The sequence below is a fragment of the Sinohyriopsis cumingii genome, chromosome 9 (assembly GCF_028554795.1).
Source record: "Sinohyriopsis cumingii isolate HCF-2022 chromosome 9, ASM2855479v2, whole genome shotgun sequence".
Taxonomy (NCBI): Eukaryota; Metazoa; Mollusca; class Bivalvia; order Unionida; family Unionidae; genus Sinohyriopsis; species Sinohyriopsis cumingii.
Genome location: NC_142969.1, coordinates 26,287,298 through 26,303,684, shown reverse-complemented (window position 1 = coordinate 26,303,684; position 16,387 = coordinate 26,287,298).

Here is a 16,387-nt window from a genome sequence, read left to right as displayed (position 1 = left end):
AAATACTAAATCATGCTCTTATCATAAATTATTTCGATGGATGTGATATAAATGGACTCCTGAACGAAAGGGCGAGAAATATATTCCAAGGATTATTCTTTAGGATCAAACATGCACTGTTTCATTAGAAACGTTAAAAATAGCTCTTGATTGGTTATTGCCAAAAAATACTGCTGTAATAATGTGTGGCGATCATGGTCAACCACCGCCTTTTGTTGGATTGTCTCCATATAAATGACTGAGTAATTTTGTAGATTAGTATGCATAAGTAACTGATGATCATAGAGCACTTGATCTAGACTTAAGAGAGTTTAAGAAATGAATCAGACTACAACCGAATAAAATTCAGTTTGAAATAATGCGTGAAATAATTTCAGAAAATCCTATTAACAATTTTGGGAATTTATGGAGACCAAATGATTTTATAGTGGCAAGTAGAAAGATAGTGATACACTTCAGCAACAATTATTTATGGTACATAAAGAAAAAATTTCAAATCTACTCGTACCATTGTGTTATCGACCAGCAGATACGCGACCACAAAATGCAGACGTTGATATACGAGGATCGTCAGACAAACAAAATCTTGTATTAAATGATATTGTTTTAGTTCCCGTCGGTGCTGTTGAGAGCGCGTTGACTATGGACAGAACTCCATGGACGCTACGATAGGCAATGACAATTAATTCATCACAAGGATTAACCATCTCTGGTACAAATGTTTGGATCGTCGATGATCGTATCGAATGGTCAAACTTAATTTATCTCGCAGTGTCTCGAGTTAGAAGAATGTCTCAGCTGTGGAGAATTGTCATAGACATCACAGAAAATAATGATCAAATTCAGGAAACCATTGCTGGAAATGTCGATGATATAGTAAGAAAAATATTAGTTAGTTATAAACAATGTGACCAAAAAAAGGCTCGACTTTGATCTCGATGCTGAATTTATCATGACATTAAAACAACGACAGAATAATCATTGTGCGATCTGTAACACAGAAATGTTGTGGCAATATTCAAAAACTAATCCAAGTCAATTTACCGTAGACAGAATTTATAGTAATTTTGGTCATACACGCGAAAATGTGTTGCTGACCTGTCTTGAATGTAATCGACGTTGATGTGCTAGTTCACAAAAGTGAATGCGGTGATAAGTGTGTGCCTTCAGGAATTACTTGTAACTGTTCACGTACAAATCCACGTTGATGAGCATTTGAATCTAATCTGTAGATTGCAGGTCTACCGTGGATCTTACCATGCTAGAAATAATATTATGTGTGGTAATACTCCAAAAAGGATCAGTCGCTCTTTTTTAACCATTTTCAAGTTCACCGGGTTCATATAAATATCTTCGAGTCACATTACATAATACTGATTGTTTTGAAAATTCATGTCGTTGTATTGGTATTTGTTGGGTCTTTTTATTTGTAATTGTATTTATGGGTTTCATGGCAGCTGTTCAAATAATTTCATTATTAAACGCAGCTAGTACACTTAGTAATCTTGCAATCCATTCGCGAGATCTTCTATCTTCCTGAATTATTTCCTTCGCATATTGATATCCAAATAACCGCTCAGCAAATGTTCGATTAAATGATTCAACAATTGCCTGATCACGATGAATTGCGGTATGTCCTCGTTTGATTTTGACATTATGTTTTTTCATCAGAGATGATATGCACCAAGAAATTCCTTGCCAGGATCGACTTGTAGCAAGTGTGGTTATCGTAAGGGTCCTCGTTGATAAATTCATTCAAAAGCAAAAGAAACTTATAGTTGATAACGGCTCTGATTCCTTATATCTATTTGCAACGTCAACGACAGTCAACGCGTAACTGTATGTATCTGATTGAAATCTACCAATTGTAATAGTATCGTGTGGAAAAAATAAAATATCTGCTTGATGAACTTCATTAGGAGTGCTGATATCAAAATGTGCATGCTGAATTTTTTAAGTGGTGGTAGATAAGTTTGCCATATTGCCTGTCGTGCTAACCAATTTGCAGCAACAGAACGTGCAACATTTGCTGCATCAGCGAGTTTACTAATCGCTTACTCTACCGTCCAATATCCTCTTGGGCTATTATAAATCGACTCCATTATTTTATAATAATCGGTTGATTAATTACCAGACCCTAATACTAGTTTACTTTTCATTGCGGATCTTATCAACCAATTAACTAAAGATTCTCTGAAAGATTTATTTTGTATGGAATTTAACGAGTGAATCAACTTCATATCTGCAGTATGTCGCTGTTGTAAATCATTATTTTTATAAGCTACATCATGAACGTGCCATGCTTGAGGATTTGCATTTATTGGATACTCTCCTGGTCTTGGTTGATCTTGCTCGTCAAGTCGGATATCAAGTCGGGTTTCAGGACCACAATAATTATATCCTGGAAGATGTTTTCCTCCTGGGTATTTAGCCCATGCAGTTCCTGGTAATTTGTCTAATGAAGTAGCGATATCACCACCAATTTTATTATTAGAAATAAATTTGTATTTATTAGTAACACATTTCACACATTTACCTGTAAGTGCACGCTTTTTATTTTTTTTTATTATTGTTGTTAATCCACTTGTGAGGGTGGATGCTCTACATCGAACACAATATAAATCCATATTATGTATTATATTTGTATATCATGGATGTCATTGATTTCTCAGCGACACGAAAACAAGATAATTAAAGGTCCATCCGGATTGGGTAAAACACAGTTAATACTTAATTTGATAATGGTATGGCTCAAATAGGATAAGATGTATTTAGTAGCTCCGTCAGTTGATAGTCTAAGATGTTACGATGTACTTAACGATTTTAATGAAAATGCAAAATTGTTGGATGATGACGGCAATGATATTAATTTTATCACCGATATTGATGAAGCCCCATATGTAGATGACCTCGATGGATTTATTAATAATTTAATAGTATATGACGATGTAATGCTGGACAAACAATCAAATCCAGCAAAAATATTTTCTCGAGGCAGACATAAAAAACTGAAGTGATTTATGTTACTCAGCGATATACACAAATACCTAAAGTGATCAGAGATAACTGTAATATTTTTAGTTGTGTTTAATGGAGTCGATACACATACTCTGCGAAACATTCATTAGACTGGTGGTGTTCAGGAGATATGGACATGATTAGGTTCAAAAACTTCTTTTCAAAAGCACAATCTACCCCACACGGATTTAGAGTAATAAATTTGCATGACCCTCGATCGCGATATCTTGATAAAATATTTGGTTGAGAGACTGATATAATAATGATTTAATTACTCACACATTACAGCAGCAGAGAGAGAGAGAGTACGACGTCAGTGAAACGTCTGGCAGGTAACAGAACGCACATACAAATTTAAAAAACACGAACGACAAAGATAAAGTAACAAAATAAACTAACCCAATTAGAGAAACTCTCGGTATGTTAGAGGCTTCGCTTTGACATTATTGACCTTATTTTTTTAGGCTTATTTTCGTAGTAAGCTTTATTTTTCAAAAATGACGTTTCAGCAAAAGGTTTTTTCACCCTCTCTGCTGCTATTTTAGGGACGAACGATATGTGTAATCGAAAGCACGCAAACCAATGTTACTGCATTGAGTGACAGTAGAACGGCCGGTACTTTAGTATGGAGTGTTTTGATAGATGGACAGACAAACTTTACAGTACTGGAAGAAAGAAAGAAAGAAAGAAAGAGAGAACAAATGAAAGGATTGATTCTCAATTATCGCACCAGTCGAGTGGTGAACTTTGGCGTGCTGAAAGAAGCATTGCAACCTGGAGAGGATCGAGATTGTAAAGGTACGCCCAACACTTGCAAGGGGTGTGGGCTGATTGGCGGACTGTACCTTCTTTCAAGGTGGCCGCTTTATTCGGTTCTCGTTATCTAGGAGATGATCGCCCTCGGTGTTATTGTCCGGATCGAGTAAACTTATAGGTGGAATAAATAGAGATCTGAGTAGATTTATAGAACAGAATGACACGAGCCCCCGTACGAAAAGAATCAAAATTGAATCAATTACATAAACACTGGAAATAATCAATACATTATGAAGATACACTCCTTTGGAATGAATCTTTCATCGAATTTCAAAACACAAATATATTTAAAAAAATAGCCGATCTGTTTTACTGATAGAATTAGTCATCATACGATCGATTGAACAATCGAAGTCGTTGCCTTGTACAATTGCATAACCTGCTTAGATCTGGTTCCCTCCAATTTCACTGTAGCTGTTCTCTGTCCTTTCACCTCTTCTTTCATTCCTTTGTCTTTCTCCTCACCAACCTTTCTACTGCTTCGCCTCCCTTCGGTCCTCTTTCTTTGTGTGGGTAGGTGGTTATGTAAGCATGTAGATACACAGCTAATTGATTGCGTCAGTGCGTAGGTATATACGATGATACAACGGATGCGCTATTTTCTCCCCAAAATTATGACCGTTGAACCTTCAGACCTCCGATCCCTTGGACAAGTGTTTTACGAGAGAGAATATCTGTCAAATTCCTCTCAGTGTCCACGTACGTTTACTCTTGCAGCAAAGCTTAGACTAGTTAGATTTTTCCGATGTGGCGGTATTTAAAACTAGGAAATTTAGTGTGGGAAACACGCCCCTTATTTAGCGTAACCAGTCAGGATTAAATGTATTTACTGCCTTTTATAACTAGGCTCCAAATCTGTGGTCAATTTTACCCTCTGCGTTGCGACTAACGGTTTATGGAAATTTTTTACAGTGCCACTATGAAATCGAAGCATAACTGTGTCCCTAATAGTCCATATGGCTGCTATATAAACAAAAGTGTAATTAGCCTCACTACCGTCCCCGACCAGACATTTAGAAACTCTTGCAGTATAGCGATTTAACAAGCGCCTGTCTCCATAAATCTAATTAATTGTTCTCTGGTCTCAGACTAATGTGTTCGTCATAGATCGAGCGAAATTTGCCACCTCACAGAGATTTTAGAGTGACCACCTACGAACCGCACAAGATTGTACGTTTACCCACACACCAAATCGTCAGTCGGCCCTTGGAAAAACTGTATCATATCGTGTACCAGAAGCGATTACGGCTTCCCAACCACGTCAGTTTACCATACGGTCACACTGATATTGACCAGCATATAAAGGGGAAAACTTCCAAGACCGATTTTTCATTGTGACTACAAACGCCAGGCGAGAAAGATGAATCCTTTCACACAGCAAGTATCAAGCGAGAGAAAACTCGAGTGCGATGTTGTGCCTCACACTTATATCACCAATGCAGTACCAAATCTTAGCTATTTATTTAATAACGTCGTGGAAAACTATGTGCAACCAGTGGGACTTCCAAACTACAAGACTTTACCTTATGGACATGCTGATATCACCCAGTTAAAAAAGGGACGACTTCCAAGAACGACTCTTCATTGCGAAGTTAATATACGAGAAAGATGAATCACTATACAAAGATGAAAAACAAGAAAGAATAAATATCATTGACCTTTTTCACCACCATAACGTCACAGCAAAGTGCGTCCAAGAAGGGAAAGGATTCAGTAGACCTAAAGGTGTACTTTAGCATCCAAATGACTCAGACAGCGACTTCGAGAAAATTAAGGGCGACAATTTACACCTACACGGTGAAATTTAAAGACTTTGCGTCTGACTTTCCAGCTGAGGAAGCAGCAGGTTTCATCACGGACTTATTTGACTCACTGTTAGTGGAACTCAAACGTCAATGTCAAGTCAAAGATCGAGGTCGTTTGAGCCTATCTATGTATCACAACAGTTTGAACTCGACTGTTTTCTTCGGTTTAGCACACCTGCAGAATTAACTTCTTCCAAACTATTGAGGGCTATTGAAGACGTGCAGATGATGATAGAAAATTTTACATCACGGATGGAAAAGTGACCATTCATATGGCATACGTTGTTCCTCCATGGGAAGAAGACGATACCCGCCACTGATCTGCTTATCGATAAGTGCACCTAGCATGATGGATATACCAACAGATCTACGGATGAAAGTGAGTAACTGATGGGAAACATCTATGCTGGGACACAAATGGTAGTTGACCAGATTTAAACAACGTGTGTGATTGATAAAAAGAAAAGCACGAACTTTGTCCTATTTGATCGTTGGTTTCTTGTTTAAGCTTTTAGTCAAAAATGGACATTAATTGTAGTATGAAAAATGTAACTCTTTTATGAAATGCATATACGTCGTATATGTTTTTTTGAAGGTATGAACTTTAATTTTTAAAAGTCGTTTACTAGAACCAAGAAATAGATAACTTGTGAATAGGTTTTTTCCATGTCCAAATTTGTATACAATAAATGGTTTGCGCTTAGACGAAAGCACAGGCCACAGAGCATATGTATATATTTGAATAAATGTTTTGAACCCATGCAATAGACGTTTCTTTTTGGAGTCTCTACTCTGTCTGTGAGTCTTTATTTGGAACATCCCTGTCCTCTTTTATGTGTGTTTGGATGTGTATTTGTTTATTTGTTTGTTTCTGTTTGTTTATGTTTGTCCCTATCAACCCTTTGTTCCTAAAAATACATTTCACCCTATAAATAGTCTTGATCCTATAAACCCCAAGACATCACCAATGTTCAATTCCCATTGACCTTCAGGTGACATTCCTGTGTTAAATTCTCATTTTCCACAATGTACAAACCTCCTCTATTATCACAGAAGTCTACGTGAGGCTATAAATCTATAGACTATAGTGAAAACGACCAAATTTAACATAGAAGTATACGTGAGGTTATATCGTCCCCATATACTACTCGCGTCAAGAAAGAAAAAAAGAGAAGAAAAGACAAGGAGAAGGTGAGGACGAAGAGGAAAAACCTGTGAAAGTGAAGAAATACAAAAACCCAGAGAGAGTGAAGAAAGACACAGAAGAAGTTTATGAATTTTTTAAATTGTTGTGAATTGGAGTGTAAAATTTGTACCAGAATAGACCAGACAGAAAATGTGTCCCTTGATTTTTACTTTTTAGAACAAGGACCAACACTCACGCACTCACACACGTTCATCATGGGGCAAAAAAAAATGTTTTCGAGTTTTAATTGATTTTGGCAAAGTGAATACTATCTCTTTTCTAGAGAAGTGGGTGGCCCTGAAAAGGACCGCTGGGTGTTGTGTTTTCTTAATTAAAAAAACAAAAACAACTCAGGAACGGTAAAGCAATCAGCTTTAACTGCCTAAGTCTTTGCCACGGCCAAAGCCTACTTCTGGACTTGCTCCTATCGATGATTTGTTAGAAATCACATGGGCTGGTATCTCAGGTGTAGTAACAGAGTTGGGCTGTTTGGCTCGGGAAGGTGTTTTTCTCTTGGGTCGAATTAAAGAAGTCTGATAGCATTTCTTTTAGACTTCTTAACTCTGCCAAAATCTCATACAGTACCGTCACTGTTTGACTTTCACTGTCCTCCTTTTCTCCGAAACCTTGTTTCTTCTCTGCTGTTTCTTCTTCCTGTCGTTTCCTTCTTTTTGCCTCTTCTTCTTCTTCTTCTTCGTGTTGCCGTTGAAGGAGAAAAGCTTGTTCGGCTTCTTTCTGCTGCTGTAAATATTTCTCCAATTCTTCTGTCTCTGTTTAAAATCCTCGACGTGTGGTAAGGAAGGAGAAAGTGCTGGTACCGAAACAAATTCTTGCGAAGAAGAGAGAAAATCCACTAAATCCCAATTAAAGTCTGTCTCTTCCGGAAGTAGAACTGTGTTGACTTTGGTACCCGTTGTTATTAACATCGCTTCTCGTCTCCAAAACCGGTGCACCCCAATTCATCGTCTTCTCAGTTTCCGTCATGTTTGAAAATTCTGTCGAGTTGATTCACTGTGCACAGATGCTAACGCATCTATATAAAGAATGTGACGTCACAGTCAGTTCTCTTCGGATTGGAAGACAGACCCCACACTGTGACTGAATTGTGTAACGCGTATTGGATTGGTGAAAAAACTCAATCCGTTTTGATCCGCTCTTCCACTATAAATAACAGCGGTTCACTTCATTCCCTAAACCTGTTCTCATCACAAGATGTGGACTAACGTTGAATCTTTCAGGCACTAAGGTGCAACAATACAAAAATAATTGGACAACATATACCACGGCATATAGAAAAACTAGATACAAATAACAAAATGCAACTCATACACTAATGGTACAAAGATACTATGCATCTGGACACTTTATTATTTTTAACACATATTTTTGGATACGATTCAAAATTATACACAGACAGGATTAGATAAGAAAACAAACCATAGAAGATTTTACCTAGATAGAGCCGTCCATACACGAAAAAGGGGACACAATACAACAGAACACACATAAGCACACATCACACTGGACTAAAATGACACTGGCAGAGTCACTACTCAGTATTAAAACAACAGGGGAAAGGGAAGGAAAACTACCCTGGGTCTTAAATAGTCCCCAGAGTGGATAGTACTCCCCTAGGTTCAAAGTAAGGAAGGATAGAAACCAGGCCCAATGCCAGCCCAGGTATAGGGAAGGGAGTACAACCGACCAAACTTTATTGGGATAATTTAAACTCTATCATATGATGAACAAAACTTAGACTAAACCTGACCAAATTTGTATCTTTATTCTTCTTGGAGACAAACAAACTTATAACACCTTATGGATGGACAGGGATACACAAAGCATAAAACATCATTAGAAAACCGGGGTGTCACTTCTAAGTCTTAACCAATGTTGGGATGAGACTAAGAGGTGTCAACATAGTTGAATCATCTACTCTAGTATCGGTGATGCTGTTCCGTACGGAATTACCCATGTATGTCAAATCATCATGGACAATCATCCGAATCACCGATACGAGCGTTTGGAAAAGAAGGATATATGTGGGGAGACAAGGCTGTCTGAAGAGAGTCCTCATCTACGGTCCAGAAGTCAGAAGAAGTTTGAGGAAGTGAAGAAGACCTATGCGATGCCCTCTATTTTAACGGAATGATGTTAACAAAAAATTTAAAAAAAATACAAACGACCCATTTTAGGGCCACTCCACTGTCTCGAAAGGATTTGCTCTCTTGCCTAAACAAATTTTTAGTCGATTTAATATTTTATGTATGTCATATATATATATATATATATATATATATATATATATATATATATATATATATATATATATATATATATATATATATATATACACGTTTTAGGTGCGTTGTGGGCAGTCATCCCGAAAGTGGGTTTACGGGAAGGACATGATATAGTTTACATTTCAAATCAAAATACATATACATAGGTTGTATTTCTTACATAGTAATTATGTATATGTTGAAAATAAGTATATACACTTATGTTATAGTCCTATTCATGTTTTCGGTTCGTGGGCAGATATATATATTTCATGGGCAGTTTTGACCTTTAGGTTGAAGATGACAAAGTAACTGCCCAAAAATACGTTCACGAAGAACAAACATATAGCATTCTGCCCGTGAATACGGCCACGGGAACAATATATAGCGTACTGCCCACGAATACGTTCACAAGTAACAAATATATAGCATGACTTTCCGGTGTGCGCGCGCAAAATGGTTGTCAAGACACGACGATAAACATTAATCTATTAAAGCATCCTTTGCAATGGCCAGCGTACATATAGCGGACGTGAGGTTCGTTTTTCACAGCTTGTTTGAAATAAATGGATGATTATATATCCAGTGTAACAACTTGCATTGACAGCTTATGGATGCTAATGTTTGACATTTATTGTGAAGATGATTGTTCACTGCTTGTTGATGAATTCGTAGCTTCCGTTAATCGATGCTATAGCTCAATTTAACTGTCATACACTGATATGTTTAAGTCTGCTTGCACAGTTAACTATGCAGAGTTATGGAAATATAACAAATTGGTTTTAATAACTTTCAGAGTTTGTTTTACTATTACTCAATATTTGTTTCAAGTACTATAAAGGCTGTGATAGGTTGGGTGACTTAGATTACAAATCAGGCCCTTCTCACTTGGGGGGGTGGGGGGTGGGTACTGCCCATTATGAATATTACTGGTCCTAGATGTCCAACCTGATATTTATGACATATAGGTTCAACATCTTACTGCCAGCAGAAATGGTGTTCTGTAGTATTTTTCCCAGTCAATAGTTTATGGATATATTATGTCATGTACTATGCTTGTTTAATTCTCTCATCTCAGTTCTGACGTTACCATTGAATGCTATAATGTTCCCAGACATCCGGTATTCTTGGTTATTAAAATTATATATATATACACAGATAACTGAAGGTGAGTTCTCATTATTCCCTAACAATTGTAATTAGTGGGGCTGTAGCAATTGATGGTCTGAGAATTCAAGTTAACTGGTTCAAAACTTGGGTAAACAACAAACTGTTTTCTTCCTTTGACAGCATCATAAAGTTTTGCATCTTTGTCTCTCTGATGACTGTGGTACACAAGTTACAGACTTTGCCTTAGAATGAGCCTGATTTTTGATACTTGTTACTGAATGGGGTGGGGTAGGGAAGTAACAAAATTATTAAAGGTGGAATGTATGCAAACCATGCTGGAAATAGATATGTGCCAGCAACTGCAACATGTAAGCTTCAATCAATTTGGAAACTATAAGCTTTATCCTGTAAATATTAACAGTTCACACCCTGTATAAAAGGTGATTTTGTGTTTGATTAACTGGAACTGTTAATTTATTATGTTAAGGAATTTATTGTTTTAACCCTAGTAAATGTAATATAATTAGGTCAAAAGTTCCAGTTTGTTTATTGTTTCCAGAGTTGATTATTGTAACTGGAAGAACCTGTTTCTAAGTGTTAAATGAAACGAAAGAGATATTGTTTACTCAAGTGATATAAAATAAAAGTTTAAAATGAACTGAAAGAAATATTGTTTATTCAAGTGATACAAAATAAATGCAAAAGTGTATATTCATTAAGAAGTGTATTGTCAATTGCAAATAAATGAAGATTTATCTTATTTTGTTCTTTACTTGTGTACAAAATTATACCTGGATTGGGCAATAATTACTTGGACTCCATTTGGAAAAGAAAAATCTATATGTCCTAAATACCTAATGTTCATATCATAATGCTCTTTTAATGGATGATTATGCTTTTCAGCTGACGTTACCATATTGCCAAGTGAACTAATAGTATGGCCTTCGGTGTGGCCCACTAATCACATTTGTAAATGAATTATGCATACAATAGAGAAATAGCTCTTAAAATATCTTATGAGTTGAACAATGTGTGTACACAAATAAACATGAAGCAAATCTTTGAACTTGTATGCCACACATGCAAGTGAATTGGTGGTTTTCATATGTAACTTGTGTACTCTTATGGCTTTTGTCTATATTACTTTTAGCCATTTCTATTCACACACCAGAACACAACCTTTTTTGTCTGATTCAGGTACTAATGCAAAACTTATTTCAGCTGTAACTGAAGTATACAGAATTTTTCCTGACATTGAGGCCTACTGTGTAGACAGTATAGCTGTAAGTCATCAAATCAAATGGAAGACAACAGTGTGCAGTTGAAGAAAATGATATATACCCAGTACCATTTAGAGTTATCTTAAAGAAAAGTCACAATGCACACTGATACAAGTAGTTTTAGAAAATGCATTTGTTCCACATACATTTTAACTTAACCCAAAAGTTCAGTCTCTTGCCTAAAATTCAATCAGATGTATGCATTTATTCCATAAAACACAAAGATATAATGAACCAAATCATTTTCATTATTGAGTTAGGTAGTAGGCTATGTTAAAGAGTGCAATCACTTTATCGATTTTTTTTTCCATTACATTTTTATTTATTATAAAATGACATTTCTTAGTGGAGTGCTAGCAACTGTAACTTGAGGAATATTTTGTACATGCTGGCCTAAGTGTCATGAATATACTGTGCTACATTTTGCTTTATTAGGTATAATACTATCATGAGACTTGCTTGATTAAATCCTGAATTTGTCAGTTACACTTACAAGTCCACTGGTAGAATTTAAAATCTGTGACAGTTTGGGAACTTTTTTTGCAGTAACTGCAAATCACTTTGCCTTCACAGTCAATGAATTCAAGCCATTGATAATTGTCAAACCATTGTGACTGAAAATGTGATTGTCTCTTAGTTGTGTCCTATTTGATAATTTTGCTGCCACAGAGTCTGGATTGTGTCTCTGAAGAAATAGTTCATCTAGACTCTGTTGCAGTATTACATTTTATATGTTCAATTTAATGAATTTTCTTTCTTTGAATCATTCTTATGTCATAACTTGAGAAAATAGTTTAGTTAACAATATTTATTCAAACAGAAAAGATAACCTCACTTGACAAATCATCCTACTAAAGTGATCATGGCATACACTTTTATCTTTGAAATTCAAATATTGCCCACTCGTTAATTAACATAACTAATATTGCACATTGAAGGTGATCATATGTATCATCAGTTTTAAAAAAATAAAGACATAATACTATCATTTAATCACTGCATACAGGAAACAGACACTTGTGTCTGTAAAATGCCTTTCATTGGATTACTTTGGTTTATTAAAACCAAACAGCAATCCACTCAGGATTTTCTAGGATAGATACAGAGAATATATTATGGTCATTCAGAACGCTATCAATACATCAGACCAGATTGTTTTTATTATTATTTAGGCAAAATAACTTAGTAAGTCAGATGGCAAACATGAGGATGGTGATAGGTTATGTGGAATTTGCATTGAATCATCTGATCCCAGAAGATTTGATACAATGTCACTGGCTGTGGTAATCATCAAGTGCAGTTGCACGGCACCATAAGACTTATCAAGATACCATAAGCTAGAAAGATGAAGAAAAAGAAAAACAATGACCCAAAGACAAATTCTGCAAACTGTGTGCAAAAATGATTCCACAGATTATAGATGAAAACTTTACTATATTTAGCTTCAAGATATTAATAAATTCGGATTACTTCCTCCAGTCTGCTACAGTAATTCATGCCCATTGCACTCATAAATTGATTATAGTCCTTGCAGTATTTTGTGTGGGCCACAATATTTTAATTGATGCAGCTGATGCTCCATTCTTCAGTTCAGTGTTGATTCAAACATAGCAATGTCCCTTTGGGATGTGTACATAAATAAAGAATGCCTGTCCCTTCATTACCACACTTGTTGAATTTATCGTGTCTCTCTGAAAACTGTACCATGTGAGAAAGAATTTTATAAACAAACTGGACATAAGTATTGCTAGACATATACTCAGACCTGAGACTTCATAAAAGACTGCTTACTTGTGAGGCATTATTAGTGCTAGGGCTTGAGGTAATAACTTGCTATATGTTTGGTAAGGCAAAATAAGGGGCCTTATGACTTAAATTGAAACTGTGAAAAAACAAAAGGTTCAAATGCAATAAACTTTTGTTTTTCCTCATTTGTTATATTACAGTGCCATGAAAGGTCATTTCTTTTATCTTTTTAATCCCTTGCCAATTTTAAGTCATCATCACTAACCAAGTCTCTAAATCAATTCTTGGCATATTTAGCTAAAATGGTGTCTACTGTTCCATTATATCATTGATTGTTTAGCTTGCTTGTATGGAGCTTAATACCATTTTTCAGGACATCATAGACTTTACATGGCAGCCAACATATTTATTGGAAGAAATCAACACACATAACGCTACTGGCAAGCTTTCTCATATACACACATTGGTTGGACTAGAGAGAGTTGATTAGTGATGTGTATGCCTAGACCATTCTATAATCCAGGGCCCCATGATTGAATACAGCTTAAAGAAATTAACCCTAATTCAATTTCCTTGTTGCATTTAAATCATAACACCCACCATGCAAAGTGACACATGTCTCAAGATTTTCAAATTTGTATATGTTTTGCAACTTTTAATTCTGAGTTGATGCATGTGGATGTGGAAATTCAGTTACTGAATACTTAGCTACTTATATAAGGAGCTCTCACACTGGTAAAAGCATGCAATTGGGATTGTATTTGCAAGAGGGCAATTAATTGTTCAAAATACTGTTTTAGCTAACTACATATGCGAAGGGTTGATGTATAAAAAAGAGGATCAAGAAATCCTAGCTGGTAAAGATAATTGTATCCAACTTGACAGAAAGTGAGAAGGCCTTTTAATTTTGTACAGCAGTTTCATTAAGGAACCAACTATAATACCATTAGAAGTTTATGAGCAGCAAAAACCACATTTAGGACCAACTAGACATCAAAACCATATGCATAGTTCCATTTACGGCCAACCAGACATCAAATAGGTCATCTAGTGAAAGCACAATGTCAAAATGACCAGCCATCTAGGAGAAGTAGCAAGGAAGGGGTTTTCCAGATGCCCATTAAAACAGCCATATTGGAGGTTAGATTGGCACTATTTTCATTTACGTCCAACTAGACATAAGAAGTCTTTCACTGATATGACGATTCATTCAGGAGAAGTAGTTATACCAAGATTTTCAGGATGGCCACATTGGTGGCCTTATAGGATGTCTGTACAGCACCATAATTCTCATTCAGGACCTGCTAGACATCAACATAAGTATTTTGTACACATGTTGACACGCTGACACAATTATCCATTCAGAAGTAGCGATAAAAAGTTTCTAAATATGGCTACTGTGGCAACCACATTGTATGTGTGAGTGGCACCATCTTGTTTTTTCTTCCAGATATTTTCACACAAATATCATATTTAAAGATAACATGAATTCATACAAGATCTTGTCAGTTTATTTCATAACAGATTTTTCCCTCATATTAATATAATCTTTTGAAAACATTTATACATTATAGTTCTAGAAATTTTTCATGCTCTCAGAAACTATTAAAATCACAGCAGAAAGTGTTATGTTATATCTTTATTCAGCACTGAAAAATATTTATGAACTCTTAAAGTTTTTTCCCCTATATTAACTTAATTTAATGAAGATTTTCAGACTATAACCTTTCCATTGGATTTATTTTTTCAAACATGGCGTAAAAAGTATGTTATAGTAACCAATTTTTACATTGCCTTCACCATTGCAGAAATCTCTATAATCAATTTCCTAGTAAAGAAAAGCCAAGAAAATAAATGGACAGTTAATATTCACTTCAGGATCACAGACCTGAGGCAAATATGTCATTGTTAAATCAAACATTTTTATTGTGTTTCCTTAGACCTAAATATATATATATACTTGCTGTTACTCTAAACGAAGGCTGGTGATCCAGTTGATAACCTTTTGGGGGTTTTAAGGATGTCTTTAAAATTAAGGCCTTAAAAATGTTGAGATCTTATATTAAAAATGACAATTTGAGCCTTGCAGATTCATGTCCACAGGTGCCCAAATAAAAAAAAAAGGGGGGGGGTGCAAGGGGCAAGCTTGTTGGTGTGTTATAAAATAACTGACTTATCATCGGTGTGCTGACAGGTGATGTGTAATTAAATCACTGTTGTAATATTAATAATGAGTGAGTCTGCACAAAGGAATTTCATACAGCTAAACTAGCTCAACAACTAGAGGCAATTAAGAAATATATCCACATTCGTGATTCTGTCAAATGGCAGATACAACAGCATCAGGAAGCTCAAGTGGCATTTACAGAAGGTAAAGAGCCGCTATACCTGTTATCTTTTTAGGGATGTGCTTGGATTTTGCCCTCAAGCTGGAGCAGTCATAGGATATATAATAAATCGCCACGGTCAGGATTTATCCCCAAGCTGGGGTAATCGATGGGTAAAGTCTTATCCACAGTCGGGGTTTTATTCAAGCTTCAGGTGCAAGTTTTTGTGCATCTCCATGCCCTTGCATAAAACACAGTTACACGTTTTTTTATATAGATATTTTTCAGTTGTAGACAGGAATAATAAGTATTTGCGAGTGTTTGAAATGAATGGGTTCATTATGAATTGAGTGGCACTACATTTCAAAAGCAAAATTGGATTGAAATGCAAGAACTGTAGTATGGAATTAGTGTTGGTTCTGGATCGTAGAATGGAATTGTGTGTGTGTGATTGGATTTTTAACGTAGCTTGAATAATTTTTCAGTCATATTGCTACGATGTCTGCAGTGTGGCAGTTTATAGTGATGTATAGCACTGGGGCATCATGCTGCAAACATGTAGTATGATGTTGCACCCAGTCACATTATCCTGACACCAGGCCGATCAGTCCTAACACTAACCTCTTAATGCTGAGCGTCTAGCGAGGTAGCTGTTAATACCATTTTTGTAAGTCTTTGGTATGACTTGGCTGGGGTTTGAACCCATGACCTCCCGCTTCTGAGGCGGACGCTCTAACCACTAGGACACCGGAGTGGTCAGAATGGAATTGTAACAATTACAATGGAAGCAATTTGTATTATGCTTGTTGGGGCATTC